Below are 6,430 nucleotides of genomic sequence, written 5' to 3'. Positions count from 1 at the left end.
ATAATTTCACTTTGTTTAGATATTTTTTTTATCATCTACCATGACAGCTAGTACTTGAAAATATCAACTACGGTCATACAATAGTATAATAATTTGTTATTTACATATAGACGTTTTATTTAATAATCGCAAATAAAATAAATAAAAAGTTAAAAGCAAAATCACGGTTACAAATGTGCGTGTTCGTGTGTTCTACTCTCCTGCGGTGATGTCATGTTCTCGTAACTCCTTCCGTAGAATGTGCCGCTGAGCCACGTAAGGTGTCGATATTATCAAAGGACGTGTGAATGTTGTATGCTGCATGGCAGTGAGAGGGAGGTGATGTAGATGTGAGTGCGTGCTAGCTAATTTTCATAGATCCCTCCCTGCTCCACACACACACGCACGCACTATACCCCTCGTGTCACTTCGACCGCCTTCCGAACAATGACACACGACTATCGAAATAAACGGAAGCAGACGCCGTTGCTACACGACACTATCACACAAGAGCGCACGGACGAGCGGGCGGACGGGCGGGCGGGTGGGCGGGCGTCCCGCGGGGTTAAGCGTAGGCAGAAGATAGAGCTTAGATATATAGCTAATCGCACATAATTACCTCCTATCTGCTACGATGTCGCATGTATTAGCATTCTCTCTGCTATACGCAATTTCACGGATACTATTATTCACGGGTAATAATACATCGGTTAAAATCCATTGCACGCGTCGAAACGTAGAAGGGATTTTCTTGCAGATATCCGCCTCGCTTTGAATAGAGGGGAGGGAGTTATAGTTACGGGACGTAACAACGAATAGAGAGAAAGAGAGGTGCGTGAAAGATGATCGCCTGTATATAAGGCGGATCGAATGCATCTCGTGTCTGTAATGAGGCGACCATTATGGGCGTCGCCAGAGTTCGCACCTGACGAGGCTTAGCGGCTATTAATTCACAATTACTTGCCGATTGTCGTGTCGCCGTCCGATGAAATATTCACGAGGGTCGCACACTTCGTCGACGCGTTGCAGTTTTGTCGGCGACAATGGATGCGTTAATCTACGACTGGTAGCGGGAATCGATGTCACGAGTGAGCTTTCGGGAGCCTTATATCTGCCATCTGCTAACGTTCTCTATTCTCTCCCCGCCCCTCTCTCTGCTCCTTCTCTCCCTCTCTCTCTATCTCTGCTCTTTCTCTCTCTCTCTCTCGCTCGCTCGCGCTCGTTCGCTCGCCTCTCTCGCGCTCTTTCTCTCTCTCTATCTCTCTCTTTCTCTCTCTTTCGCTCGCTCTCTCGCGCTCTTTCTCTCTCTCTCTCTCTCTCTCTCTCTCTCTCTGCTCTCTCTCTCTCTCTATATATATATATATATATAATTATATGAAGAAGCTAATCAATACTTCTATAGCTCTTAATATTATAGCGTCTTGATATATATATTTATATAGGCCTATATATATACATCTGCTCTATATCTTTTTATTATCTTTATTCCCCCTCTTCTCTCTTCTCTCATATCTATCTTCTAGCCGTTTCCGTTGTCATTCTCAGCGTTACGTTTGTATTCTCTTTTCTTATCTCTCACCCCATCTCTCTCTCGCTCTTCTCTCTCTATCTTTCTCTCTCTCTTCTGTCTTCTCTCCTCTCTCTCTCTCCTCCTCCCTCTCTCTCTCCTCTATATTTCTCTCTGCCTACCCTCCATCTTTTTTTTTCTTCACTGCTCTTGCCCTGGCTCTTTCTTGCGCTCTCATTCCGCCTCTTACCCGTTCACCTTCTTCATGAGTTGTAGCCATCATGCATGCTTTCACAAAGCGACCGTACACAAATTACGTTTTATGGCATGCCGGCTAGCGCCTTCATATTTTATTGCGAACTTCATCGGTCAGCGAATTGGCAGTTTTTAGTATAACGAATGGCGGGCGTTTCCGAGGGCAAAATTATCTAGTCTTTCCTCATCATGCACGGAGCCCATGCAGTAAATGTCCGATCCATTATGTCTCTCAGTGCTTCAAGTAGTGCAAATTTTTAGGCTAGTCGATTGCCGCTGGCCCATATTGAACTGACAATGCCTAAAACGTCTAAGATGCGAAGATAATCCATCCATTAGTCGGGATAGTTAGCGAATATGAGAATAATCTGATACTTGCTAGCAGATATACGACCCACGGTTGGTTGATTTCCCGCAAGCCTTACTCTACTACGATGTGGCGAGTAGCCAACTATGGTTTCCCCTGTTAAAGACGCCGAGCAACAGAATCATTCCAGTGATATTTCCATTCAGTACGTCCAGTATGCTATAGTGAGAGTACCGTAGTAGTCCTGGGGAATTGTAGGTATACCGAGTAAATCCTATGTATGCATATATCGCAGGCACTTATATCATACCGAATGAATGAATAATAAATAATAAATAAATAAAATAAATAAATAAATAATTGAATAAATAAATAAATAAATACTATATATTAAATATAAATAAATAATATATATATATAATATATAATATATATATATATATATATATGATGAGTTATGGTATACGTGTCGTGTTCTCTCTCCCACCTTGCTGCCTGCTGATAGCGCCGTGGCACGTTCGTCCTTCGCAATTATGTAAACACTCATCTTAACTCACGCATGTTTCTCACGTATCACAGCGACTACATCGATACATATGTGATATGTATGTATACACGCGGGGGAATTAACCATTCAACTCGTCTGCTGAATTTCGCATGCTTTATTATTACTTTCGCAGTGCTTGTATTGAATGGTTGGGTGGCGCGGGGTATTAGACGACGCTGATGTCAACAGAGAAAGTAGAGAGAGAAAAGGAGAGAGAGAGAGAAACACACGCACACATACATACATACACACACCACGCGCGCACAGACACACACACACACCACGAGCGACACACACACACACACACGACAGCACAACACACACACACACACACACACACACACACACACACAGCACACGCACAGAGGAGCAGAGAGAGCGAGGAAAAAAAGAGAGAAGGAAGAGAAAGAGCAGGAGAGAGGAGAGAGAGAGAGAGAAAGAGAGAGAGCGAGAAAGACAGAGACTATTGCATGCAAGTGTAATATCGACAATCTCAAGTAACTGCTGCTACGGACCGCACGCACACATCGCACGCACGCCGCGGGAGGCACGCACGCTAACCGCCATTTAAACGCAGCAGGTTGCTCCGTACATCGCAGTAAAACGTTCCGGCCTTCACTAACAAACCGACAACAATTAGAGCCGAACGGACCTCACAAAAGACGGCCGACGCGTAAACATTACAATTGATCCTCTCCCTCGTGCGCTGCGAGCCGCCCTGTACCCGGTCCTCACAATTTGCAATGAAATATTTAGGATTCGACGTCGACTCGTCTTGTATAATTCAACGGAGCTTTTTGCCGCGCGTTGCATCTGCGCTGGCTCACATGCAGTGATGTTTAATTTCTGTCCATTCAATACGACGCGCGCGTTAATATTGCATGGAATATCAATAGAGTCAGCGAGAGCGCGCAGAAAATATGTTAATTATAGATCACGTGTAGGGATACCGCCTTTTAATTACCGTAACAAAGAGTTGATGGGACTTAAATGAAGATGCGTTTAGCCGACGGGTTCTGATTGATTGCGGCGAGCGCGATGCATGCAAATTTCACTTTTCGAGGCTAAAATCAGGAATTTAAACCGAGCAGAGAAGATTTCTTGATTATTTTAGTAACCGGAGTTTGTAAAAGACCACTTACGTTATTGGATTGGCGTTAAGAGCATTACGATTCAAGATATTCGCGTCCAGAATACAAAATCGCGTCAGAGGATATGCCTCGAGATATCAGCGGGGGCGGTCTAACATTATCGCTCTGAACGAAGGGAGAGTGAGAGGAACCGACAATCAGGCAGATAGACAGATATACATACATGCAGACAGTCAGACAGATAGACAGATATACATACATGCAGACAGTCAGACAGATAGACAGATATACATACATGCAGACAGTCAGACAGATAGACAGATATACAGATATACATACATGCGGACAGTCAGACAGACAAACAGACATACTGCGTTCAAACAATTGCTTATAAATGTTATTATTATTAATATATTTTTTTATTATTGTTATTGTCAATTATGCAATTCTCATTAAATGCAGTGGTAAGAGATCTGTACTAATGACAATGATAATACCCATGTGACAGACGTGGTCAATTAAAGCTAAACAATACGTAATTACTTGTACTTATACAATACTTATACAAACTAGCTATATTAATAGAAAACTTCGCCTGAGATAGTTAGAGTGTGGGTTAGATGTAATACATAGATGTAAGATGTTAGATGTAGGTGTAGATATTTAGATGTAGATGTTAGAAGTAACACATATAGTAAAGGGAAGCAAACCGCATGATGAGAAAAGAAGCTCTCCGCATCCTTTCCCTGCTGCTTCTCGTGTTCCTCCTCCCTCTGATCATTATTTTTTTACTCATTTTCTTTGTCTCTTGTGCATATAATTGCCGCTGGCCATAGAATTTTTTTTCGATCTATTCATTTATCTCAGTTTTTACTCCTCTCCCACATTCCCTTTCTCTTGCTCTCCATCTTTCTCCATCGTTCTCCATCCAATTGCAAATCTCGCTCTCTCTCTCTCTCTCTCTCTCTCTTTCTCTCTCTCTGTCTGTCTGGCTGTCGCTCACCCGCTATTCTCCCCCTCTCTTCTTCCTCCCCCTCTCTCATTCATTTCTACAATGCCCGTCTCTGTTTCCCCCACGATCGGTATAAACGCTGTCATCAGACTCACAGAGGGGGAACATCGACTGCCTCGTGAAATAAATTTGTTCGAAAGAGGAGGGCCTTTGTCAATGAGAAGCGAACGGTCACGGGTGCGCGGGGCGGTGATCAGAGCCTAGGGAGCGCCCGAGTCTTCCCTCGTGGCACATTATAGTTTATTTTCTTGCCTAGAGCGTCGTGCCCCGGCGGCCACCCAAGCTACCGTCTCCACTCTATACCCACGCAGTGTCTGTGCTGAATCCATCCGCTGTGAAACTGCAATACGGAGCGCGGGTCGCTATATATCCTTCTCCACTGCATTATTTATTTCTGATTAACAGGCTTGAATAGAATTACTTCGCATGCGTGTAATAGATATCGTATTATTACGGGACAAAGCGCATGGAGCAACGCGGGTGCTGGTAAATACGCTGAGGGGACGCATGCGCTGTAGCAACCCCACAGCTACTATATATCCATTTCATAGACACACCATCGCTAATTAGTCACGCTAATTAATAACGTTAAACTTGAACTGCTCGAGAATATGTATTTTGTTTACGATAATTTTCTTTATTATTTATTGACATGTAAATTATATTTATTTTATTAACTTAATTATTTACTTAAAATGCATTTTAATTTATACACATCGATCTATCTCTCTATATATAATATATATATAAAGCGAGTGATAGATAGATAGATAAATAGATAGATACAGATATACATTTTTTTTATCCATTTAGCTATTTGTTTTTAGTCAATTCTTTACTTCATCTCTGTCAAATATGAATTCTCGAACCTTGTTTCCGGGGCTTCGTTTTTTTCCAGAATGTCTCCAAATCGGTTATGATTTAACAAATTGCTACGCAATGAAAAGATTGCTCGTCCGATTCGCCGAGTCTGTGCCCTGCAGTATAGGATGCGCAGAGATAAACTCAATCCCGCAAAATGATTTTTCTAATATTTTCATTGCGAGAAGTGCTCAAATCCGTTGGCCGTCCTCTGGGCATTGGAGAGGAAATTGTCCTGAATAGAAATAGCGCCGTCAAACATCAGAGCTCGTCGTTTGATGGCGTATGTTGGAGACAAATATTGCGGCAGCCGACCCAGAAGTAATCTAACAGTTTGCGCGCGCGCCTCGCCTCTCGTCGCTTAGTCACGGCAAACGTCGCCTTAATTTCTAGATAATTTGCTGGGTAGTTTACCGAAAATGCCCCAGTGTGTGCGATGCGAAATATCTATTTTTCTAAGATTATTTGCGCGATTATAATCAAATAATTGAAGTTGGTGCTGTGGGAATGACTCTGATGAATCAATTTCGGATCGACTTGCCGTGCAAATATGCTGGAGCAGATATTCTATACGTTCACAAATAGCCCTTAGTCTCAAATTATCCTCGCCATTGAGGAGCGAATTAATTGGCGATGGGAGTCTAAGTGAAGTGTCATTACAGTAATTTCGACAAACACAGCAATTAATTATCGAAGGGAATACGGCAAATTATCAAACCCTCGATGCGGAGCGGATACGCGCAACATCTATCTCTCTCGCTCTCTCTCTCGCTCTCTCTCTCGCTCTCTCTCTCTCCTCCTCCCTCTCTCCTCGTCTCTCTCTCTCGTCTCTCTCGTCTCTCGTCTCTACTCTCGTCTACGTACCGTACGT

Source organism: Priapulus caudatus, unplaced genomic scaffold (genome assembly GCF_000485595.1).
Source record: "Priapulus caudatus unplaced genomic scaffold, Priapulus_caudatus-5.0.1 Scaffold264, whole genome shotgun sequence".
Classification (NCBI taxonomy): Eukaryota; Metazoa; Priapulida; class Priapulimorpha; order Priapulimorphida; family Priapulidae; genus Priapulus; species Priapulus caudatus.
The sequence above is the reverse complement of the archived record's forward strand: the minus strand, read 5'-3'. Positions refer to the sequence as shown.